This window comes from Canis lupus, chromosome 25, assembly GCF_011100685.1.
Source record: "Canis lupus familiaris isolate Mischka breed German Shepherd chromosome 25, alternate assembly UU_Cfam_GSD_1.0, whole genome shotgun sequence".
NCBI classification, from domain to species: Eukaryota; Metazoa; Chordata; class Mammalia; order Carnivora; family Canidae; genus Canis; species Canis lupus.
Genome location: NC_049246.1, coordinates 30,880,464 through 30,907,294, shown reverse-complemented (window position 1 = coordinate 30,907,294; position 26,831 = coordinate 30,880,464). Strand labels below are relative to the sequence as shown.

General features: G+C 42.4%; 1 protein-coding gene and 1 long non-coding RNA gene across 2 annotated transcripts in view; one reads left to right on the top strand and one right to left on the bottom strand.

Moving 5' to 3' along the window:
* Nucleotides 1-26,831, bottom strand: part of ADRA1A (adrenoceptor alpha 1A) — a 101,262-nt gene that overhangs the window by 58,597 nt on the left and 15,834 nt on the right. The window lies entirely within an intron of this gene.
* Nucleotides 10,958-12,700, top strand: LOC111092295. Its single transcript, XR_005378646.1, has 2 exons — nucleotides 10,958-11,272; nucleotides 12,537-12,700. It is a non-coding gene; the product is annotated as an uncharacterized LOC111092295 (long non-coding RNA).

Here is a 26,831-nt window from a genome sequence, read left to right as displayed (position 1 = left end):
TATTTTCAACTCTCATATATAACTATATTGGAAGTAAGTTTCTTGTAGAAAACATAGTGATGAATCATGTTTCTTATTCAATTCACTCTGTTAAGTCTGTATATGTGGCAAAAAAGGAAACCTGGAAATTTATCACTGGTGTTTCTTGAGTCTGAGGGTCTCTAGCTGATCTGCCCTCTATCTTTCAGAATCTTCTTATGTTTATTTTATATATAATGCCTGGGATTTCTAGTTGTAATTAAGCAGAGAAATAGCTAAAGGTATATCCATTCCATCTTCCTGGAAGTAGAAGTCACTAGTCACATTTTGCAAGTCTTTTTGTTGTTGTTGCTATTTCTTTATCAGGGGTACAATATAGTATGGTGGTTTATTGAGGAAGTTTTGTTGTTAGACCAGTCAATATCCCCCACTCTTCTGCCATACATGATCTTGGGAGGGGAATAAATATGTTCAAGATTTACAGTCTTCACCTGTAAAGCCATGCTTACCTCATCACTTGATTTGAGGGCTGAAAAATGATTATATGTACAAGTGCTTAACATACAGCTATTGAGAACTGAAAATATGGCCAGTATGCCTGAGGAAGTAAAGCTTTTAATTACTCAATTCTAAGTCATTTAAATTTAAATAGCCATACATGTGGCTATATTAGAAAATGCAGAGTTACATTGTTATAAATGAGGATAACAATAATCCTCATAGTATCAATGCAGGGTAAAAAAAAATATGGAAAACCACCTTGAAGACACTAGTATATAACCTAAAGAAGTGATATTTGTAGTCAGTATAGTAAGTCAAATATGCCTTGGATAAAACTCTCCCTGGAAAGTTATTTTTCCCCTTCCAAATGAGAACTAACAATTTTTGTTATAGACATAAGTAGAAGAATAAGTACTATCAAGAAATGAATGAAATGGAGGAGGACTGCAAAAGGAAGCAAAATGCATGATTAGCCTTCCTCCAACGTGTGCTCCTTTTTGAGTCCCATTCTACGTAATGGCTCTGTGCTGGATGCTGAGCATGGAGTTACCTCACGGAACACTGCCTCACATGGACCTCAGTCACCAACGAGAAAGTGGTCTGTCATGAAAAACTGGTCCCAGGTGAGCCCTATTTCAAAAAGATTCCCCTCTGATAAAAAGTCATCCAAGGGAAGTAGATGAGGTTTATTGACAGATTATTTAAAATCTCTTTACTGCCCCTCCTACCCCTACCCCAAACCCACCCCCAGAACCTGTGGATTCCATTCTGCAAATGAGCTAGCTCCAAGAGTGCCAAGATGGGTATTAAGCTGCCTGAGTTCTTTACTTATGCTTGCCACCAATCATCTATTTGGTACCAGGAAACTCCACTCCATTTCATCCTGTGTGAAATGGAGGCTCAGAACTCGATGGTCCGAGACCTCCATCAGGATCATAATTCCATTAATTATATCTGACATTTGTACATTTTTTTGACTTCAAGGAAACAAGTACTCCCTGATGTATATTATGATACAGTTGTAGATATGAGAAATCAGAGGCGCAATAAGGCCATGATTTGGTCAAAGCCTCACAGTGAGATGGTGGCAGAACTGGAAATGAAATCCTCCAACTCCAAGCCCTTGCGACCTTGCCCTATACCATGTTGCTCAGATCTCATTTAGAGGCAAGTGTTGCTCAGGGCTGGAAAGTGAAATTTCTAATGAACAGAACTGCTTCTCTCTTCTTCCCTTTCCTGTCCTTGTTTAGCCCTCACACCTGTTAAGACCAGCCCTGGTTTGGATGCATAGAAAAGAGAAGAAAAGCAGAACAAAAGAGACAGGGAGGAAAAAAAGAAAGAGAGAGAGAGAGAAATGTAGACAATGTGTTTAATAGTTTCCATATGTCCAGAAAGAAAGGCACTGAGAGTTTCCAGAAGAGCCAGCACCTTCACAGAATCATGAAGTTAAAGAAAGTGAAGATGGTGAGGTGAAGTGGCTTTGTCCCCTTTGACAGAGGTCTATTTAGAAAGCAGACACAGGGACAGCAGCAGAGCCTGTGAATTAAGGCCCACTGGAGTTCCAATCTCAGCCTTGCTGTTTTCCATCTGGAGAACTTTGGTCAGGGCAGCCTCTCTGAACTTTATTTTTCTCATCGCTGTAGAGGGGGTTGTGATACCAACACCGCAGGTCTATTGTGAGGATTAGATGAGAAGATATGTGTAACACAGCTGTCCAAGATAAGAATGCAATAGCTGAGAAAATTTATTAGTTTGTACTAATAAACAGATACTCTTTCAATCAAGTGATCTTCCCCTTATAATACGCAGGCTCTCCTCTTCTCTCCCTCTTACCCAATGCCAACTCATTCTCTTAAGCCCTCTAATTAGCTAAATAAAGAGTGCAGACAGGGCCTATGTAAAAAAATGCTCTCTGAGCCAAGTGAAATCCCCAGGGAAGGGAAGAAACCCACATGGCCAATTACCATAGCATCATTTCATTTCCTCGGAGTGACTAATACCCAGAGATAGTCACTTAAACACTAATTGCACAAGAACAGGTAGAAATCATGTTAAATGAACCCATCTTTATTTCTGGGGAAGAAGACAGCAAGGCTCTCCGATCCCTGAGTGCACTTGCTTCTTAATCTGCCACAGAAAGAGAGGATATTGGACATTGGATTTCGATTGCATCCGCAGTCGTTCTTAAGTGAGTGGGGAGGTTTACGGTGTTGGAACTGAATTACCAGCATAACAATGTGCCAGCTCCATCCTGTCAGCGTTTGATTTTTCTAAATTCAAGCACTGCATCCAACAGTGATGCTGGCATGCTGCAGAGAAACCACTGACACCCACGTGTCTCACCTTGCACCTTCTAGATCCTTCAGGACCCCGGTCTCCATACTGCTGAAAGGGGGGCGGGGAAAGAGTGCCTTCTTTAGGAGGGTTTTATGGGATCTCTTTATGGAGGGCCACTGTGAATCGTCACTGCCCACACCCAAGTTTGTTTTCTGCTTTCCACTTGTACCTTCTTTTTTCTTTCTCTTTTCCTCCTGCTTTCAACCATTTTTCTATTTGATACCAAAGTCACAGTTTTCTTGTTTCATAAAGGGTGGAAGGCAAGTAGGGAGGAAGATAGATATCCTTCATTTTCTAATTCTATCCTGCTTCCTTACCTACAAAGTGACCAGGAGCACTGACGATCATACGGTCTCTCTTCACTGAAAGGCCATGTTTACCCCACCTGCAAGCCATTAGCCATTCCTATTCAAAATATCCTCATGCCTCCTACTTAAATTTCACTTATTTCCTAAATCTCAAGTCAAGTGCCACCTCCTCCAAAAGTCTTCCTTAACTACTTCGGCCCTGACACAACTTCTATCACTTCATTATAAATAAAACCCATAAAGTTTAGTTCATTATAGTACATTAATTACATACAAATTATATTGTGCATGTAATTTAGACTCTTCATTCTGATTTAATGATCCCTGAGGGAGGTGACCAAATCTCTCACCAATCTTGGATCATCCGTATGTGTTTTGGTTCAAGGCTATGCACAACGTTCACTCCCTATTTGATACCCGCTTAAAACAGAAAACTTACTTCCAGGTTCTGCACCCTGGTGTTTGCATGAGGACATGAGCTTGGTAGGCCACAGAAACAACTTTCCATGGTGCAAATGGTTCTATTTAGCATAGAACATGTTTCTAGAATGCCTTCAGTTTTCTAGGTAGTGAGCTGGCTGCTGGCCATATCAGAAACACATTCTGTCCAGAGCAGTCTTTACCTCTTCTTTACAAAGAGATAACCAATTGACCTCAAAGCTGGTCTTATTCTCATTGTGGAGATAGTAAAAACACAGTACATTCTCACTGAGCTAGTTCTTGATGCCTGTCAAGCTCAGCTCAAGTTCAGTTTCCTTCTGTGACCTTCCCCAGACTGTGGAACCATATAACTGTGTTTCCTAAAACAATGAAATGAGCAACACTAGAGTAATTGAGTCAGAGGATCTTCTCATGGGATGACTTTTTGAATCTATATCCATGTGACAGCTGGGTGTTTCTGATTGGCAGGTAATTCTACAGACCTTGTGCAGGGACCCAGGCTCCTTTGACATGTGGCTCTGCAATGCCCCAACACTTTAGGGTGACCTGGATCCAGGAGGAATGGCAAGGTCACATGGTGGCTTTCATGGCTCTAGCTGCTTTGGCCTTCATGGGCTCCTTCTTTCATACAAAATATTACACATTTTAATGTATGACTCAATATAAAGATGAAAATATTGTGTATTGATATATCTTCTTTGATCTAAACATTTTTAAGATTCTGACTTTAAAAATTAATATATTTCTGGGAGCCCTTAAAATCTTGGGTCCCTAAGTACTGAGTTCAGCTAGTCTGTGCTTATGTCTTTTTGGTCTAAACCTCTGTAGTGCTGGCTGCCCCATGCCCTTGGCACCCAGCTCACACTACCCTGCTTTGTCCACTTGATATGTACACATCAGCCTTACCAGACAGCAGGACAGCAGGATCTGGGGCCTTTTGCTAGCTCTCTTGCGATGCTTTGCCTAGAGTGAGGGCTCTAGTTGTACAGATGACACAGCTGTCATGGATTGACCAATTTCCTTAACTCACTAAACCTCAGTTTCCTCATCTGTAAAATGGAGCACAGGATCTGAAAACCCCTCATGGCACTGCTGTGTGGACGAAATGAGATGATTCATGCTTACACAGCATCTGGTACATGATACATGGTAAGCACTAAATAAATGGTAACTTTTTATCATTATGATTGAATATGACAGTAACTCATATTTATAGATACTTGGGTTATCAAAGAACTGCCAAAGGATGACAACATATCTGGGTTTTTAATGTCGCAATGCAGTTGAAGCTTGTTTATAGAAAATGGTAAGGTTTAACGGAAAGGTTCTGGAATAAGACAGATGTGGATTTAAATTCTACCAGCTGGGTGACGTATCACACGTACTCAATCTGTCTGAGACTCTGAGACTCTGTTTTCTCATCTGTAAATCAAATGACAGTAGCACTTCCTTCATAAGTACTAAAAAATTATTCTGGGTCATTCTGTCACCAGGCCACCTTCTTTTTTTGTTGAGGAAGAAGATTAGTGTCTAAACAAATACCTCCTACTTGTCTGTGGTTATGAAAGCCTCAGTGTCCTTATGGGAGGCCAGGAAAATCTGGTGGTAAGCTCAAGAATGCTAGCTCTTTCTCTGTCCTAGCCCTGTTAGAATCAAGCCAGGGAAGCCCTCCATCAATCATTAACAACTTTATCTAAATGTGCTTCTTGTCTCCAAAAAGCAGGTTCCATCAGCCGAGGAAAGGAGGAAGGATTTAAGAACCCAAGGCTGAGGATGAAAGGTCTGGGATGCTGAGAGCTGACTTTTGTGTGTGCATGTGCTCTCTCTCTCTCTCTCTCTCTTTCTGCATTGCCACAATATGATGAAATCCTCTTGGTTTTAGAGTAAATACATTCCCTGCCTGTACAGCTCTCCTCTTCTAAATGAAGTCTTAGAGTATGAATTCCAATTATTTCAAGGTTTCATGGTAAGTCACTTAAACCCTCAAAATAAAAATCATACCTACTGCCTAGTGAGCTTACCATCCACTAGGGACATGTCATGACCACATGCAGGACATCCTGGGTGAGAACCTAGGACCTGACTTCAGTCCTGCCTTTGCTACATAGCAGCTCCATGAGCGGTATCACTTAGTCTTGGGATTCCTTTGTTTCTTCCCATATAATCTAAATAGTAATACAGTACCTACCTTATGGGTTGTATGCAGGAAGTGGTTGGTGTATGTCAGGTTTACTGCGTCTGGTACATAATAATTTTGCAAAAGCATCACATCCCAGTACAGCAGAGGGACACTATATAAGTAACTGCTGGCATCTGGGAGACACGCCAGAAATGTGGGGAACAGCCTTCTAGCTGTCTTTCACCTGAGCCAGGGATAGAATTGTCACTCACACAGACCCAAGGGGCCAGAGGCGGCATGTCTGCCCTACTTGCTGGCAAAGCCAGAATCTGGATAAACCCTGCTGGATTCAAGACCATGAAAGAGGGTGAAATAGAGGGCTGACAAAAAATGACTAAAACAAAACTACTGGTAGTATCCATAAAACAGAGCTGCCTGGGAAAGGAGCAACAGGAAGACAAAATGGGTCCTGAAGATAATTCTAAAAAAATGAGAAAATGAAAATATATGCAGGCTCCTTAAAGCAAAAAACACACGGCAAAGATTTCAATTCGTCCTATATTTTTAATAAGTCTAAAATAATCCACATGGGATTTTACTTGGCACTTAAAATTGTATTCTAAATTCTACCGGTAAGAAAAACTGGCAAGGAGGAGATGGATGATTCAATAAATGCAGAAAGAAAATAACAAGAAATGAACAATAGGCAATGTGATAAAATGCTTAATCACATATCAAAGAAATGCAGCTAGAAGTCACGTAACCCTTGGTTCCGCTTCCGAACACATGGAGCTTACATCTGGAGTTTATTATGAACATGGACAAGGAGGAAGCCACAGTACTCAGAAGAATAGCCTAACAGAAAATTAAAACTTAGAAAAAGATCAGTAGTTCCATAAGCCATCATCTCCATTAGACACAGGTCCATGTGCACCTGGTAAGTTTGTACAGATCTGAAAATCTTGAGCCAAGGAGCAGGCAAGCTGAGTGGAGGCAGATCCATAAGGGAAACAGTGCCTCCACATCCTAACTGCCAAGGGTGTGGAGGGAGGGTGGACTGGGATGTGCAAACTCTTGAAGAGAACAACAGGTGGGTGTGAGAACGAGCCTCTGCTAGACTCAACTCAACAATCGGCATCAGAGCTAGAGGGACCCACTCCGGCCCACATGAGGCAGATTTTGGGGGGTAGGCCTAGGAATCTATAAATTGAAAAAGCTTCCAGGAACATTCTAGGCCACCAAAGTTTGAAAACCACCACTTTAGCACCTCCCACACAGAGCTGTCCTTGCCACACACCCACAGGCTACTCTTGGGCAAGGCCCATTGGTCCTCTGTGAGGAGGTGGAGGGCTAGGTTAACACCCAAGACCTCTCTTACTGAAAGACACTTCATGACTTATTCTGTCTGTACCTACCCTTGAACTTTGGCAGCAGCCATGCATCCTCTTATTCCAAAGAAAGGAGAGAACATGGAGAAGCTTGGCTGTGAAATTATGATGCTCTCTATAATCTCATTCTTGTCAACCTAGTTCTGAGCCTGACTTTCTTCTGCTATCTCCAGAAACCCAAACTTAATTATCAGGACTCTCTGTTCTTGAGTGTGAGGATGACACACGTCTGGAACCACAGGGAAATGACCATGAAAGGATGAGGTTGCAGAGCCAGGCAATATTCTTTTAACACAAAAAAGGGAGGACTTGACAGGAGGTAAAACCAGAGATGGTTTGTCTGGGGGGACAGCATGGTCAAACCTTCTTATCAGTGTGGCTATGGCAGCAGGTTACAGAGATGATGGTTTACTTAAGGAATTAACTGAAAAATAAGCTGTTCTGCCCTCAATCATCTCAGCTGCCAAAATCCCAATTATTTCTTAGCCTGAAATGATCCTAAGAAAAGAACAGTCCAAGTTCTACAACAGCGTCAACTATTCTCTCTCAACTTTCTGTTAACTCCTTCGGAATATTAAAATATGATTCTTTGGTCTTTCGAACTGACTTGGGTTAGTGCAGTGGCCTCTCAGATGGGGGTCAGCTGGGGTCTCTCTCTCTCTTTCTTTGTCCCTCTCTCTTTTTCTCTCTCCCTCACACACATACACATTGTTTCCTCTTTATTTACTTATTTTCACAAAGTTAAAGAGTTTGATGAAAGCCCAAGATATTGGTCTTCATATTGATCTCACTGATGCATGAAACTTCCTGAACTTTAGGAAACTGAGGTCTTTTCAAAAGAAAGAGGCTCGGAGGCACCTCAGTGGCTCAGTCTGTTGAGTGTCTGACTCTTGGTATCAGCTCAGGTCATGATCTTGGGAGATGGAGTCCTGTGTTGGTCTCTGTGCTCTGCAGGGAGTCTGCTTCAGATTCCCTCTCTCCCTCTGCCCCTCCTCACCTCTAAGATAAATAAATAAATAAATAAATAAATAAATAAATAAATAAATCTTTAAAAAATAAATAAAAAGAAATAGGCTCAGAAGAGTCAGTGGGGCTCTGGAGCATGGGTACCTAATCATGTACCCTTGGCAGCTAAGGCAAGATCCCCTGCTGACTTGTCAAACTCTCACATGGACGTTAAGAAGATTAAGATAATAGCATGCCTAACATAGCTAATAAGAAAGATTTAAAACAATTGGCAAAAATAGATTGAGTTATGAAACGCTTATTAAGGGATAATGATTCTGTGTCACAATAACGGCATATAGGGTCGGCTTAATTTCACACACCAAGAAGGGAAAAGATGCAGACGATCCGGAGGCACAAAGAGACAGAATCTGCAATGCTTTGTGCCCAGTGCCCAACCTGGCAGGCAGAGACACCCTCGACTGGTAACCGGCACTCCCAGCAATACCCTCATCACTGATCACGGCCCGTTTGCGAGGGGTGGAGAGGTCACAGAGATGCCCATTCGCATCCGATGTCTCGGATATCAGAGAAGGTCTATCTATGTGCCCAAATATCCTAAATAGATTTTCCTCAATTTAAGAAGAGTCACATCAATCTTCAACCTTTGTAGCCCAGAGAACATCACTGACATGCCAGTTCTCTTCCTGTTCATTTTCGGGGACAAGAGCATAATCCTACTCAAAGAGAACTGGCTAAGGACTGATTCGGGTCCAGAAGGGTGGGGGGCACACTGCATGCAGATCCTTCCCATGCGCCTCCCTGCCTCTCCCATGCCAAGCAGTGCTCCTTTCACATCCCTGAGCTGGCAGCAGTGGCAGCCCCTGCCCTGGGACTCCCCTGCCCTGCACAGCCAGGAGCTCCAGGCTGGGAGGATGGGGTAGGAGAAGAGGTCTGCTGGTCTCCACTCCATATTTCTCATCTATTGAGAGGAAGCAGCCATCTGGAAGCTGAGGGGCTTTCTCAAGCCCATGGGCCTTGTCTTTCCCTCACCAAACTCTTTCCTTTTAAAAGGGAAGGGGGCGGGGTTCCTGGGTAGCTCATTCAATTGAGCATCTGACTCTTGGTTTTGGCACAGGCTCAGGTCATGATCTCAGGGGTCGTGGGATTGAGCCCTGAGGCAGGCTCTGTGCTCAGTGGGGAGTCTGCTTGAGAGTCTCTCCCTCTGCTCCTCCCCTCACTTTCTCTCTTTTCTCTCAAATAAATACATAAATCTTAAAAAAAAAAAAAAAGACAAAGGAGAGAGGGCACGTTACAGGCTGTAGTGAGAAAAATATCAGACCTGAACAAAGGCCTGATCAAAGATGAGCCTTTTAATTTTCAGGTGGGATGCTCAAGGTGGGAACGTACACAGTTGGCAACTCTCCTACACTGCTGGTGAAGTGGTGTAAAAAGAGTTTTAAGAAGGTTATCTGCAAAATGTTATTTTTTGCTTAAGGATTTTATTTATTTATTCATGAGAGGCACACAGAGAGAGGCAGAGACATAGGCAGAAGGAGAAGCAGGCTCCCCACAGGGAGCCTGATATGGGACTCAATCCCAGAACCCTGGGATCATGGCCTGAATCAAAGGCAGATACTCAACCACTGAGTCACCCAGGTTCCCTTGCAACATGTTTTAAAATGGAAAGCAGGCATACCCTTTAAGTCAGCAACTCTCTTCTCAGGAAACTATCTCATGGAAGCAAAAGCACCCACATACATAAGCATCTCTGTAAACCATGTGCACTATTTGGAGGCAAAAGTCTGGAAACCAGATGAGCATCCTATTGACAAGAGGAGTGAATGAATGTGATAGGCCACAGATGGCTCTCACACAGAACTAAACAAACAGAGGAAAAACATAGGCGAATACAGAACACATATGAGCATGTGATTTCTCGGGAGAATGTGGTACAGGACAAGAGATGGGCAGGAACTTCCCCCCAAACACAAGAAAAAAGAAAAGAAAAAAAGAAAAAGGATGACACAAAAAATTCAGGCAGGTGGTACAGAGAAGTGGGTTGAGGTTTATGGGATGTGCTCTCAGGATTGTATCTGTTGAAGACAGAAGTAAGCCAGGCCTCAGCCAAGCCCCATGGAGCTGGTAGTGCTCTGGACAGTTATCCTGAACTAGGATGAAGACCAGTCATTGGACTTGGGCTGATCCCAAGAAGAAGGCGGCTCCCAACAGAAGAGGGTGAGCATCAGGAGGAGAGACCACTTGGAGCTGTAAGGTTCAGCTCCTCACAGGGGATGGCCGCTTCAGTCTTCAGGGGAAGGGCCCGGCTGCATGGCCCAGCATCCACTGCAGGAGACATGATCACATTTGTGTGTTCATGAAATCATAGGTACAATGTGCATGCAGACGTATAAAAAAATGTGTGCAAAGAAGAGTGGCCTCTTTGACCCTTGGATTTTAAATTTATTTCTAACACTCCCAGTGATGAAACCTAGCCAGCCTCCATACCAAGGGGAAGCAGATGAGACTCCCAGCCTGGGCGATTCTGGTGGTAATCCTGCCTAATGATTTCCCCTGACCTCGTCACAATGGAAACCAGGCGCCAAGCTCCCAGCTGAACTAATGTCTGCTCCTGAGAACTCTGACTGCCTTCTATTTTTGCACGGGTTGGAAATAGAACCAAGGGATAAATTTTGTCTCCCTTTTGCTCAGGGTTGGGTACCTTGAATATGAGTTTGAACTGAAATCAAGCATAAAATACAGAGTAAGGACCCCATAAAGATAGCAAGGTAGAGCTATATAGGGTGCTGTAAAACTAAAACAATGGCTCTCACCCAGCCCTAACTAGGAAGCCCAGTGGTGGCTCAATGAGGCACCCCTTGAGACCAATTATGATGCTATAAAAAATACAGAGACCTCATAATTGGACATATAATCAGTCCCTCAAGCCCATCTTCTCCTTCCTTCCCTTCTCCTTCTCCTTCCATATGACTAAGACCAAGTGGACATAATGCATTCACCTTGCACATTTCTCCCAGGACTACCTTCCACAGTCATCTGAAAGATTTCACTTCTATCAGCAAGTGTTTGAGGGACAATGGAGAGGAAGAAGAGGCTAATACAGATGTTCTAGGTTCCGTGTTTCTATCGATATGGACAGAAAGCCCCAGCAGCCTGTCAAGTTCCAACAGGATATCTTCTTGTAATTAACATTGTTCTGGAAAGAATAGCTAAGGTCATCAGCCGAGAAAAAGGTGAGCTATACATACTGGAAATGAGGACCGGAGTTAGTAAGTGTCGAGTCTTTTGTATACCAGGATAACCCAAAAGAATTATGTGGGAAAAGATTGATTAGCACTAGAATAAGAAAGCAGGTAGATGGCTGATTAAACATTAAACATATTTTTAAAAAACCCCAAACATAAAAAAACCCAAACATTAAACATATTAGAAATAGATAGCTTTCTTATATATTAGCAAAAATTAGAATGTGACGGGGGACAAGATTCTATCATATTAACAATAAAAATATAAAATACCTAGGTATACATTTAACAAGAAATGTATAGAATAAACAAAGAGAAAGCTACAAAAACTAAGTGCCTTCAACGAAGTGGTCCATTCCTAGATGTGAAATTTTTATACTGCGAAGATATCAATTCTATTCATTTTTATATATAAGGTAACAGAATTCCAACTAATAGTTTATTTAGAACTAGATAATTATAAATTTCATCTTGAGGCATAAACACAAATGAAAACCCAATGTGAGATGGGTGCTGTCCTAATAGATTTTGAAATATTTTAAAATGACATTAATATATAAAATATGGATACCAAGATGGAAAGGCAGCCTGCTGATCATACAGTCACTTCTGATAGGTCTGGGAATAGCAGTTAGCATCTTCTCTTTTCTTATTTAACTATGGACTCCTACAAGTGCTATTTAGCTTTGTGGCCACCTTCCCCCAGGTCCCACCAGCCCAGGAAGGGAGCCGTCAGCCCCCATAGTCCTCAGCACCATCTTAGGAAAAACAGTTGTAGTCTTACCCTTTGGACCTTTGTTCCTTTTGATGATGCTGAGTCAGTCTCCAAGGTCAGGACATGTCCTCTGGTTGTCCCTCCAGGACACCAAACATCTGGGAGAGAAGTGACCCATCCCCTTGGAACCAACCCTTATGTCTTCCGTTTCCTGTCGGCCTTTCACTGGATGAATGAAATATGCAGATTCTTATTTTAATTTTTCACTTGCCTCCTGGACTTTTGATACCTCACATTCCATAGCTTCTCAAATCATTTGTGTGAAGGGCTAGTTTTTTCCAAATCCATCTTGCACCAGTACTCTTTTTAAATGTAAGAGAAAGAAATTACAAAAAGCAAACAAAAAAACAAAAAAAAAAAAAAGGAAAAAAAAAGTCAAGCAAATACAAGCCCCAACTTTTATTATTATATTCAGCAGACACAAAATTCCTATGTCATATTGCCACAAACATCTTTAAACACTTACTCTTTTCACAGAATGATGATGAACCATTGGCATCAGACCCTCTGCGCACCGACTACACTGTTCTTATGTCATCATCAACGGACTGGCTATCACTTTAGCTAAGGATTCTTCATGCCCCATGGGCTGTGTAACAGGACAATCTTACCTTCCTTCAACACTTTGCTTTTTTAAAAAAGATTTTATTTATTCATGAGAGACACACAGAGAGAGAGGCAGAGACACAGGCAGAGGGAGAAGTAGGCTCCCTGTGGGGAGCCCATGTGGGACTTGATCCCAGGACCCAAGATTATGATTTGAGCTGAAGCCAGATGCTCAACCACTGAGCCACCCAGGTGTCCCAACACTTTTTATAGCACTCAAATCTTTTCCCTCATATGACTATCCAATATTATTCTGAGATAATATTATTCTGAGACAAGTCCCATGTTCTGATTCATGGTCCTGGGTTCTTTCCACCCCTTGGTGGAATCCATGTATATGAGGATGAACTGCAAACTGATCAACTCAATGAGCCTAATTGCACAGCCCTGGCCAACCAAAGTATTTTAAGTGCTAATACTACAAAAGTCCCTTTCTGCCTTTCTTTACCCCATATCCTTGAAAAGAAAGCACCCCCAGATCGTCCAGCCTTGGGGCTAATGACATTGGTCTTACACTGCATTACAGTGTTAGGAGGAACTTTTTTTTTTTTTTTTTTTTATGAGAGACACAGACATAGGTGGAGGCAGCGACATAGGTGGAGGGAGAAGCAGCGACATAGGTGAGAGGGAGAAGCAGGCTCCCTGTGGGGAGTCTGATATGGGACTTGATCCCAGGACCTGAGCCCAGGATCACGCCCTGAGTTGAAAGCAGATGCTCCACCACTGAGCCACCCAGGTGCCCCATGGGAAACATTTTAAATGATCCATAGTTCTCAAAAACGATAGCAAATCTCAAACTGCAGCAATGTCACTAAAAACTCTAATTAAACTCTTCAGCATAGGAAATTATTTAGGCTACATGGCCATAACAGAGGTGGCATTCCTCACCTCCTAGCTGCTTTTCCAAAGTGCAGGTACAGTACATCATGTAAGAGCAAATGAGTATCCCCCCTGTGTGCCAAATTTGCAAATTAGAGTACGAAGATTTTGGAAAATTTCAAGCAAAATCACTGTTGATTATTCAGAAGGGGATGTTTTTCTCTGTGTTCTGCGGGACTGGCCAGCAGTGTGTTTGGGGTGGTTGATAGCAAAGCTAAGTGCTCAGGGTGTCTCTGGTTTCCTGCAGTTAAATGCAGTTCCAAAGAGCTTCAGGGATGCAAAGTACCGGCACAGGAAGGCAGCATGGTGCAGGGGAAAGGACTGGGTTTCAGAGTCAGAGGGTCCTGGCTTCAATCCCAGCCCGACACTCCCTAAATGGATAGTGGTCTTTGACTTCGGTGTGCCAACAGGATTGTGACTACTAAACAAAGGTATATATAAAATGGCTTAGCACATACATGCTGGAAAATTCTTGCCTTTGCAAATAGGAAAAAAAGCATACAGAGTTCACCTTCGTCTACCAGGCATCCGCCTCTAAAGGTTTTTGGGTTTTGATTTATTTTTCCTCTGCACTGACTCTATAGTATTAAAATAGCTTCAGGTGGGGTGCAGAATCCACATGAAAAAACACTGTTAAAAAGAGGAGTAAGAATCCCATTGAAGTCTACCCTAGCCATTGGGTACTCAACTGGATAGCCTGAGGGCTGACTCATGTCCACAATGGGGATGTTTGATAGGACAGGATATAAAAGCTTTGCTTTATGAAACAATTTTTTTGGGGTATTGACGCCCCCCTCAAGAAACTAACATGTGGAAAAGATCTACCTATGGCTCAGTGTGCTCCCACCTTTGCTGGCTTTGATCCCTATCCTCACACAATACTTTAGGCAACTCAGAGGACAGGGAAGTAGAATCATCTTTAAGTCACTGGAAGCAATACAACATACAATTAGGACAATTCAATTTTTTTTTTTTTTTTGGCTTGAGTTGTCCCAGTTGGCTGTCTACACCGATCACAAGACTCCTGTTTCTCAGGACTGTGTAAAGTTAAGCCAAGTAACTGAGTACAAACCAGGACAGGCATTCAATCATACAGATGTTTCATGCCATATTTTCTTCTCTGGCACCAAAAGACCCTTGGAGACTTTCTTAAGTTTACAAGACCACATTTTAGTACTTTGGATAACTGAATTTTTTCCCTTTCTATTTAAATATTTAACAACAGGAATGCCTGGGTGGCTCAGCTGGTTAAGCATCTACCTTCGGCTCAGGTCATGATCTCAGGGTCCTGGGATGGAGCACAGTGTGGGGCTCCCTGCTCAGTGGAGAGTCTGCTTCTCTCCACTTCTCCCTACCACTTGTGCATGCTCCCTCTCTATTTTTCTTTCTCAAATGAATAAATAAATAAAATCTCTAAAAGAAAAAAAATTAACAACATTAAGTCCAGGCCAGACTTTGCCTGAATGTATATCTGAAGAAGGAAAGTTTGGACCAGCTTAAAGATCCAAGTCAATGATGCCATCCTTCTTCAGAGTGTCTGTGGCAGGGAGAAACCAAACCCTTGGTTCTGTTATTCACACAAAATTGATCAGGGTCTCTGCACTCTACATCCAGACCAGTTTCATCACTTCACATATAGAACTGGATTCTGAGTCTTTTTAACTTAATTCAACAAATGTTGCTACTGTGCTTAGGCCTTGAGGATTTGAAGGTGATTAGGACTGATTCAGGTTGCCTATCGAATATAATTCAGAGTCTTAGAGACGATCACCTAAGCGAATCCTGCCATTCTGCTGACAAAGATTTGAGGCCTGGAAAGAAGAGACCCTCCCAGAGTCACACAATAAGCGAGTGTGAACCCTCATACTTCGAAATCAGGATAAATCAAAAGTTTAAAATCATAGTTATAATGTAGGTGCCATTACTATCAAAGAAATGGTAGAAAATAAGACAGATGGGTGAAGATAAAAGGACTATGTGCCAGTGCCCTAATATGTAGCTTTTGGACAGAATTGTCAAACCACTGTTCCTAAATGCAATACACGGGCTGTCTGCACGCTGTCTGCACAAGGCCACCCACTCACACAAACTGCCTGTGGATCCTCCAATTTGTCCTTCGTTTCTGAAGGCAGAGTCAAGGGCACTATGACCCTTACTATGTTCTCAGCTCTATTCTGGGTAAGTCAGATATTGAGCCCTGTATAATAAAGACCAGGTGTTCACATTTGAGGTTTTGATAATCTAGGGAGATATCAGGACAGACCGGCATGCAGATGTATGCCATAAAGCCTATGTTATCATCATGGGATGTGCACGTTAATAACATTAGCAGGTTATGGTTCATGCTCCTCAAGTCACTCCTTTTAGGAAGCCTTTTTAATATCATGCTCCACACTCCACCCCAGACTGGAAAACCAACCTCTTCCAACCACGCCCATGTATTTATCATGACCCTGTATTGGGTTCAGTGATCTGCTGGTCTCCACCTTGAAGTCAAGGTCCACTTGTGTCTGCCACCCAGGAGGCTCTCAATAAATTTCTTGCATAAAGTAAATAAAAAAGATATTTTGAGATCCTAGTCCACTCTGGGGTGGCTTCCCAGAAGAGGAAAGCTGGGATTTATTTTAAGAAATGGAAATGGCTTGGTGGCAGGAGGCACATTTCTTTCTTCGTTCCCTACCCTACGCCTGGAACACAGAGGCAGCGCTTGAGGCGGGTGTAGTGAGAAGGGCATGGGGGAGAGGAGAGGCACACACTGTTCCCGAGATTCTCCCACAATTGGAGAGAAATTCTCAGGGGCAGGCTCACCCTGCCAAAGTCCAGGGTGACAATAGGAAAAGAAGTCCTGACCCTCGGCATGGCTTCACTTGGCCCGTCACACCGTATGTTTCGCCACACGAGAGACATCGTTGCAGTGACCTTGGGAAATCACTTCCATCTGGAAGCCTGGGTGAGTCATAGGAAGACACGATGCAATTTCTCCAGTTTGCATTTGGCCCGGACTATCAAATCTACATTCTGACCTTTACGAAACACTATTACCCAAGAACATTCTGATGGGATGCAACATTAGTAAATCAAAAGCCTGTGGTCCTAATTCCCTTCCAATGCACACAGTTAGACATAGTCACAGTTGGATGCAGCCTATGGTTTGCCTTTGGAAGGATGGTGGATTTTGGGAAGCTCTGGGCACTTGGTCAGGACAGAAGCAAAGTGCAAGGGTTTGGGAAGGTAGTGATCGGGTGAGAGAGGTGTTGCATGCAATATTTTTCTATCTGGTTTTTGTCCCAGGAGATCCATTTGATATCGACACCTGAACTTTGTAACATAGCCGGGTCCTGCTCCACTGGCTTCTCCACAAAAAGCATGATGCAAACCAGCTGGGGTTAAAAAGAGTTACCATGGAAACCCCAGACTTTAGTTTGAAAAGTAAAAGTGATATTTATGATGACCGCAGCTATGGTTTGTACCAATGCACTTCCTGGGAAGTTTCTTTTTATCCTGAACTTTAGCATTCCTTTTTTTCCCCCCTGTGGAATTTGGCAAAAGAAAAATTTTAAATCAGATTGGAAATATTACCTTCCCAGTTAAATAGCTAAAACAGGAGGTCTTGATTTATTCAAACCATATTTGTTGAAGACAAATTTAACTCTAAATGGAGAAACTGCTTAAAGGTCAAGTTTTGTCTTGGATACTTTGAAAGAGTTGCTAGGCATTTTGTCCCCCGTGAAGGCTGGGCTGACACCAAGAGGTGTTATTTGTTACTTCCCCATGATCATTTTCCACCTCTCGGGAATGAGGGGAGAATTACAGCTACAGAGAGCAAACACGTCCTTATGTGGGCATGCTCACAGTTGTGGCCAAGCCAGTCATGGCAGCAGGAACAGACTGGTCACGTTAGAGCACGGGCCTGAGATACAGAGAACATTAAGGACATGAGATTGGGCACCAGAGAGAGCCAGGTCGCCATTCCTACTCTGCCACTCATACTTGTTGCATGATCCCGGGCAAGTGACAACCAGCCTCTGCCACAATTTCCTCATCTCAGAAACAACAATCAGAGAGTACCTACCACTCCAGTTTGCAGGGATTGAATAAAACAACACGTGCAAAGCATTTAGTATCAGTACTTCATAAACTAAAATCCAAAATTAAATCCATCTCTAACCACAGTTTACCCTAATGGCAAGGAGGACAGATTATCTTGGGTCAGCGGGGTTGCCAATGCATATGTGCACTCATGTAAACATATTCACCTGTATACATCTATTTTTTTAAAGCAGTTCTTCAAATACAAGTGTAATTACTGATCTTTATAATTAAACAGTATTGAATTAATTGCCATATGTTCACAGTAGTATCATGACCCCTGTACAAGGAAAACAGAGCCTTGTCCTTAAAATCCTAAACAGATGACACAGACATGGACCAATACTAAATGCTGTGTATAGCTGTAACAGTCTTAGAGAAATCTAGAAGGCTGGGTTGTAACCCTATACACAAAGGCAAAGGCCTAATGCAGTAAGAAAAAAAAAATCAAAATCATACCAATCAAAAGAAAGAATCCAGTGGAAGGGTGGTAAGGAAGCTGTGAGAGCAAGAGCAAACAGACCAAGCTGACACATTCTCTGTCTTCAAGCAACTGTTCCATCTCAGGGTCACAGCAGCCATTAGCCTGCCCATGGTTCCCCTGATGGCCACCGCTGAGCCCCCCCCAATCAAGCCCCCTATCCTCGTGCCATCTTTCTCATTCTATCCCAAGGGCATTTGTTTCTCAGGGGTACCCTGTTCTAATCCTCTTAACCAGTCTTTGATGATTCTCCCTTCTTTTGTCCCCATCTTCTTCTTCTTGGAGGAAAAAACAATGATTGGCCATGAAGCCCTTCATGGTAATAGCTTGGTCTCCTTCCTCCCTCTCCCTTCTGCTGCCTACTCCACATTCTTCCCTTTACCCCTCCTTACAAGCTCTCGTTCCCACCGCTGAAGTTGGTGGTGCTCCTATTTGACGATACCTCGGCCTACCCTCCATCAAGTTTCATAGGTCACCAATGACCTCAGATCCCTAAACACATTTTTTTTTCTTCTGGTTCTCTTTCTCCTTAACTTTTCTGCAGCATCCGACATTGGCACCACTCCCTCCTCACTGACATTTTCTCCCTTTCCATTGCCAGGATTTTATGCTATGCTGAGTCTTCCATTTTTCCGAAACCCCAGGCAATGTTTGTTTTTTCCCCTTCTGCCTATTTTCCCAACTTCATACATGTCCTAAAATTCAGCCCTAGGTCCTCCTCCTTGCTGGATGACCCACTGACTTAACGTCACCGGTTCCCCATTCCCCTCTCAAGAACTACCCCGTCACCAAAACGCGGATATTCACCACCGATCTCTGGATCAGTCCTGTGCAATTGGACAATACGAAATGATGGAAATAGTTCTATGCCTGCCCTGTCCAGGAGGGTAACCATTAATCATATGTAGCTAATGGGCACTTGAAATGTGGTTAGACTGAATGAGAAACTGAATTTATAATGGTGTCTTATTTCTATGAATTTAACTCACATTTCATTCAGTACATGTGGCTTGCAGTTCTAGATGCTTTCACTTAAGCACCATGATTTTGAGTGCAATATGGTCACAGCTAAAGGACTTCCAGAATATATTCTTCTTCCTAGGATCTCTGTTCACACTCCAAGCTCAAATGTGACAGGGGTGCCTGGGTGGTTCAGGCGGTTAAACATCTGACTCTTGGCTTCGGCCTAGGTCATGATCTAAGGGTCCTGAGATTGAGCCTCTAGTCAGGCTCTGGGTTCAGCGGGGAGTCTGCTTAGGAGTCTCCCTCTCTCTCTCCTCTGCCCCTCCCCCACCCAGGGCATGTTCTCTCTCTTAAAATAAATAAATAAATCTTAAAAAAAAAACCCTCTCAAATGCTGCCTTTTGTTTATCCCACTCCAACTCCTCATAAGCAGTCTCTGGTTCCCACTGACTCTACCTGGAAGTATCCCCATTCTCTGCATCACCCTGTATCAGCCCTATGTCTCATGGCCATACCCCATATAGGTCTTTATTCAAACCTACACAGTCAGCTGGGTCTCTTGCTTCAACACATCTTGCCATCACTGCTAATCTAATCTGACTCCAAGCACTGTTCCACCATGTCACTTACCTGCCCTAAACCTCACATTCTCTTGCATCAAGGCCCAAATTCTTGTCTTCTTTTCAAAAATTCACCCAGGAGAATGTGGTGCCATCAAGCCTGGTCATGCCATCTTCTATGGTTCTCCCTTCATGCACATGCACACACACACATACAATCACCCTTTCCAGGCAGATCAACTCCCCAGCGTATGGATATACATGTTCCCTCCTGCCTTGAAGCTTGGCTTTTCTAATTCTACCTTTCAAGATCCAGTTGAAGACTCCCTCCCTACATTTTTCCATTTCTCTGGAAATCCAGAGATTTCCAAGCCCTGTTTGACATGACTTGCCTTTGAATTGCTAGAGCATTTATAATGTCATCTTGTTCTGATAACTATTGTTCCAGGACAGTCTTATCCTTTTTTCCACAATTAGACCTCAAGGCAGTGAGTCGTCTTCAGTAACCTCCAGAAGACATAGCTCAGGACTGGGCATGTGGTAGACGCTTAGTGCTTCATAAACACTTCTGGACGAGTCAGCAGGTTCAGAATAAGAACTGGACATGACATCAGGGAAATACAAATCAAAACCACAATGAGATACCACTTTACACTGGTGGGAATGGCTAAAATTAACAAGATAGGAAACAACAAATGTTGGCGAGGATGCGGAGGAAGGGGAACCCTCTTACACTGTTGGTGAGAATACAAGCTGGTACAGCTGCTCTGGAAAACAGTGTGGAGGTTCCTCAAGAAGTTAAAAATAGAGCTACCCTACGACTCAACAATTGCACTACTAGGTATTTACTTCAAAGATACAGATGTAGTGAAACAAAGGGGCACCTGCACCCCAATGTTCACAGCAGCAATGTCTAAAAATAGCCAAACTGTGGAAGGAGCCACAATGTCCTTCGACAGATGAATGGATAGAGAAGATGTGGTTTATATATGCAATGGAATATTAGCCGTCAGAAAGGATGAATACCCACTATTTACATTTACATGGATGGAACTGGAGGGTATTATGCTGAGTGGAATAAGTCCATTGGAGAAACACAACCATCATATGGTTAAACTCATATGTGGAATATAAGAAATAGTGCAAGGAACCAAAAGGGAAGGAGGGGAAAGTGAATGGGAAAAAACCAGAGAGGAAGACAGCCATAAGACACTCTTAAATCTGGGAAACAAACTGACTGGGTGATGGGCAATGAGGGGGGCACTGCGATGAGCACTGGGTGTTATGCTATATGTTGGCAAATTGAACTCAAATAAAAAAAAATTTAAAAAAGAAACAACAACAACAAAACAACCCCCCCCCCAAAAAAAACAAACTGCGGGTTGCTGAAGGGGAAGTGGGTGGGGGGATGGGGTAACTGAGTGACAAGCACTGAGGAGGGGACATGATGTGATGAGCACTGGGTGTTATACTAAATGTTGGCAATTTCAATTTAAATTGAAAAAATCAATTTATTAAAAAAAAAAGAACTAGACATGAAACTACCCAAGAACACAGTGAACATTAAACTCACATCGTTAATTATTTACTCCCTGTTCTTCCCTCTATTTGTCCTCGCCTTTCCCAGGTTCAATTCTCTCCTATGCCTGCTTCTTCCCTTGTTCCAGGAAATCATATGAGCTAATCATGACAGGTCAGGGTACAGAGCGAAAGATTTCCTACTGTCTCCTGGAGATAGTGGCCATGGTTAATACTTCTTAGGCTACAGAATCAACGTGTTTCTATTGAGGAAGTTATGCTATAGACCATAGAGGTAAAGTCATGACAGATGTCTGTTATTTACTAGTTTACTGTCACTGGATAAATGATTTAACCTTTATGAGCCTCATTTCTTAGGCAGGTAAAACAAGGATGTGAATGCTTCATCGTAACTTTACAAGGGAACTACAAATTTAAACAACATAATACTTGAATAATGGCTAAGGATATAGGATTAGATGTACCAGACATAGAATGCATGTACCTCAAGGATGATCTAGACGTTTTCATGGTAGAGAATGATCTAGACGGGCAATAGTGAAGCCAAAAGAACTCTGGAAAGTGCAAAATTCCAGGCTGTGTCAACTAATCTAAAGAAGAACCATCTAGAAATCACAAACAGTCCATGATGGCTGCACAGGGCTACATAGAGGTGAGAGGGAATCTGGGAGGGTCTGTTTCCTCTCAAGAATGATGAAGCTGAACAGAACCAGAAAGGGGAAAAAAGCAGTCCTCAAACAGAAGCCAGAGCAGACAGCGGCTACCCAATAGCAGGAGGAAAACACTCCTTAGTTTCCCACCCCCAGGAGCGAAGCAGGACCTTGAATTCTAGACAAGCCCTCTCTTTTCATTTCCTACTGCTAAGAAAAAGAGGCTCAGAGAAACCACTCCCACCTTTTCACTGCCCAGTATTGCTTTGTTATTCTCCCCCACAGAACCTAGGCTTTTAAAATTTTTAAATGAGAAGGAGTAGATACAATGCCTAACACATTGACTAACATAGGTCAGTTGTGCCATAAATGCTAGTCACATAAAAAACATGTGATTATTTATTTCTCCTCATGTTTTTCTAAACAAAAGCAAAATATCATGAGAGTTTTGAGCATCATGAGACAGATAATCTGTGTTGTCCTAAAGGACAACACAGAGGGATACAGGTCTACCATTCCTTTTCCAAAACCTTTGGAGTATGTGAGTTTTGGAATTCAGGATTTTTCAAATTTTATAAAGATAATACAGGCCATATATTGCATGCCATAGACCACCACCGGAAAAGCGTGCAGCAGCACTCTACAACCAAACACATAATCTTTCTGCACCTTAATGTATGAATATAAAATCTATAAAATATGCTCTATATTCTGAAATCCAGATTTTCATAAACCTCATAAAATCTACAGATTGACATGAGTGCAAATTGGGTTCTCTGCCAAATGTGTTCTGATCAGGTTAGGTTTCCGGCCCTAAATTAGTAAAGTAGAGCTTTTCATCATCAGAGTTTTTTAACATAGGAATTCCAAAGGAATTGTGTCCCTGTACTATTTTACCTACTTCAAAAAGAGGTGGTCTTTTTGAAAGAGTCCATTAAGCTTTAGGAAATGTAAAAAATAGTGGGTAGGAATTTCAAAACTTATTACAAAGCTACAGTATTCAAAACATTGTGGTACTGGCATTAGAGTAATAGACATGTAGACTATGGAAGACAAGAGGCCAGAAAGGAGTCAAATACTAATTATTAATTGAATTTTGACAAGGGTGCAAGGGAAGAATAGTCTCTTCAACAAGTAGTTCTTGGGCAGTTTGATTTCCACATGTATAAGAAGGAAGTTGGAACCTTATCTCATATCACAGATAAAAAGTAACTTAAAATGGGCCCAAAGCTTAACTATAAGAGCTAAAACTACAAATCTCTTAGAAGAAAGTAGAGTGATAAGTCTCTATGACCTTGGATGAGACAATGTTTTCTTAAATATGACAACAAAAACATAAGCCACAAAAGAAAAAGTGGATAGATTAGACTACATAAAAAGGAAAGACATTTGCACATCAAAGGACACTCTCGAGACAGTGAGAAAGACAAACCCACAGACAGAATGTGAGAAAACATTTGCAAAACATATATCTGATAAGGGTCTAGTATCTCAAATATATAAAGAACTCCTACAACTCAACAGCAAAAAGACAACTTAATTTAGAAATTGGCAAATGACTTGAACAGAAATCACTTTAAAGAATATATGCAAATGGCTGGCAGGTACATGAAAAGATGTTTAAGATCCTTAGTTGTGAAGGAAATGCAACGTAAAATCACGAGGAGATATAACTTTACATATACTGGGATGGTTATAATTAAAAGTAAAGGAAAATAAGTATTGGGGAGCATTGAGGAAACTGGAACCCTCATCTGTTGCTAGAAGGTATGTAAAATGGGCAGGAGCTGTGGAAAACAGCTTTTTGGTTCCACAATAAATTAAATATAGAAGTACCATATGAGGGTACCTGGGTGGCTCAGTGATTGAGCATCTAACTTTGGCTCAGGTCATGATCCCAGGGTCCTGGGATTGAGTCCCACCTTGAGTTCCCCCCAGGGAGTCTGCTTCTTCCTCTGCCTATGTCTCTGCCTTTCTCTTGGTGTCTCTCATGAATAAAATAAATAAAATCTTTTAAAAAAAGAAGTACTATACTACTATACCACCCAGAAATTCTACTCTTACATATGTACTAAGAATTGAAAACATATATTCAAACAAAAACTTTTACATGAATATTCATATCAGCACTATTCACAAAGGCCGAAAGGCAGAAACAACTCAAATGTCCATCAACTGAGGAAAGGATAAATAAAATATGGCATCCACACAATGAAATATTATTCAGTCATGAAAAGGAATGGAGTACTGGTTCATGCCACAACACGGATGGAGATAGAAACATGCTAGGGGAAAGAACCCCGACAAAAAGGCCACATATTACATATTTCCATTTATTTGTACTATTGAGATTAGACAAATCCAGACAAAGGAAAGCAGATTGACAGTTAGTAGTGGCCTCGATGGGGGAAATGAGGAGTGACTGCTAATAGGGATAGGGTTTCATTTGGAGGTAAAAATGTTTTGGAAGCAGATAGTGGTGATGGTTGCACATTATTGTCGATGTACAAATGTTACTGAATTTATACACTCAAAAATGATTAGAATGGTGAATTTTATGTTATGTGAATTTTACCCCCAAAATAGTGGGTAGACAATTAGGTGCTATTTAGGGAACTTACGGCATCTGGAAACCTTAGTTATTTTTGGAATGACTAGCCAGGATGTTGGAGACACACGAAAAAGAATCTGAGTAATAATTAAAATCGGTGTCGTGCTTTTCTAAAGATGTTGACAGATTTTAGGAATTCCTGCAATAGAAATGAGAGTTCATCAGTCTTGTCACTACTGTCATTTAGGACTGGATGCCACCATGTGGTGGGGCTGTCCTGGACACCGCAGTAGGTTTAGCAGCATCCCTGGCCCCTACCTACTAGATGCCAACAGCATTTCCCAGCCCAACTGGGACACTATGACAACCGAAATTGCCTCCCTGTGGTGCCAGATTGTCCCTGGGGAGCAAAATCACCCCTGGTTGAGAACTACCATTACAACTTTCCGCAGGACAGTTTGTTTTTCTGGGATTTCGCCTTCTCCCAGAGTATCCTTTAAAAGACTCCACTTCTGAGATCGTCCTTTAGTTATTTCCTAACGACGCTGAAATCATTAAAAAAAAATACGGTTGTTGATTGCAAATAAGCTTCAAAAAACACCTCTCTCATTATATGGGATCAACAATGTGATCAACTTGTAAACAGCAGGTTTCTCACTGGCAAGGACATGCCCTGGCAATAAGCTAAATGTGGACAGCACATAAAAAGAAGGAAGAAAGAAAGTTAGTGCAACGTTCCCTTTTCAAACCCTTTTTGGGCAAAGACTACGGCTCTGCCAGCATTCCAGAATAATGACAGCCGATGTGCCCTTTATCAACTTTCCCTCTTTCTCCTTTGAAAATGTGGACCTAACTCCTTCCAGAACCTCATCTGATACCCTCTCACTGAGTCTGGAATCAGACATTGTTAGCATAGAGAGCAACCTGTGCTCTAGACAGCTCCCCCTCCAGTGGCTGCTGCCAGGGAGGCGAGGCTGAGTGTCCAGGACTCCAGGCCCCTGGCTGCTTTACCCAGTCCAGTGTCACTTTTAGCTCTTTAATATCTTGGGCTTCTGAGAAGCTGGAGTTTCATTTGATTTCATGTGAACAAGGAGTTCTGCAGTTGAGAAGCTTCGAAGCCACTGGCCTCACACAAGCCCATTTTTCTGCCTATGAGGAACCAAAACCCAGACTCTCACTTCATTCATGGCCAGACCACTCTCCTCTCTTTCAGGGAAGGCAGCCAAACAGCTCCTGTAAGATGTCACTCCACTTCCATTGTGCCTCAGTTTCTGCTCCTCTACCTGAGTACACAACTGCTACCTTACAGGCTTGTTCTGGGAATTAAATTGATGCAGTAAGTGGCAAATAAGCACCACTGCTATGGGCTGGATGTTTGTGTCTTCCTCCAAAGTCATATGCTGAAGTGTTAACTGTAATGTGGAAGTTTATGAGATGGGACCTTGGGGAAGTGATTTGGGATAGGTGAAGCCATGAGGATGGGGCCCCCATGATGGGATTAGTGCCCTTGTGAGGAGATGAAGGGACCAGAGCTTGTCCCCTCCCTGCCACGTGAGGACACAGTGAGACCCTGGCTGGCTATGAACCAGGAGAAGGGCCAAGCCCCCAACCATGCTGTACCCTGATCTTGAACTTCTCAGCTTCTAAAACCATAAGAAATAACTGTTTGTTGTTTAAGACAACTGTTGTTTAAGACAAGATATTACAGTATCCTGTAAACTGCTATGTAAACTACTTCATTTTATTTTCTAAGAAGAGACTTGTTAACGCTTCACTTGGATCCATCTAAACCTCATATGGTCAGAGCCACCAGAGAAGGCACAGCCACTACTGTGCAGCCCCAGAGTTATCTTCCTCTACCTGCCTTGTCTGGAACCACATGCTTCCATGGTGCCAAAGGAAATGGTCACATGTCAGGTTATTCTCATATCTGCTTCACATTTTGATATCAACATGAGAGGTACCTGAGCTGAGGGGGTGACGTCAAGACCAAGCTGAACTCCCTCATCTCTTAAGTTCCTAGTAAATTTAAAAGAATACACATAGATGATATTTTATAGCACTGCTGAAAGACATGAAGGAAGGGCAATACCTATGAGCCAGAACCTCTGAGAAATTTCTGGAAACTTCAGGTTGGTCAAAAGCAGCCTGAATGAAGGACTGATAAGTCCTCAGTTTATCTCAAGGGAAGGGGGTAAACAGAAGATGTCTCCCAGTTGCTGCACAGTGACGCCCCCCAGGGGCTTGAATAATGATTCTGGAGACACAGGCAGACTCAGGGGTAGCTTTTCAAAGACAAATCTCAACTATACTCAAGCATCTGAGACGAGAACAATGCTGAGATTCACACAGGGTGGGAAGTTTCTCACTTTTCCCAGGCAAGGTCGGCAGGGAAGTAAAGAGAGGCTCTCAGGGACATGGATCCCAGAAGGCCAGTCATGCCACCTGGAAGAG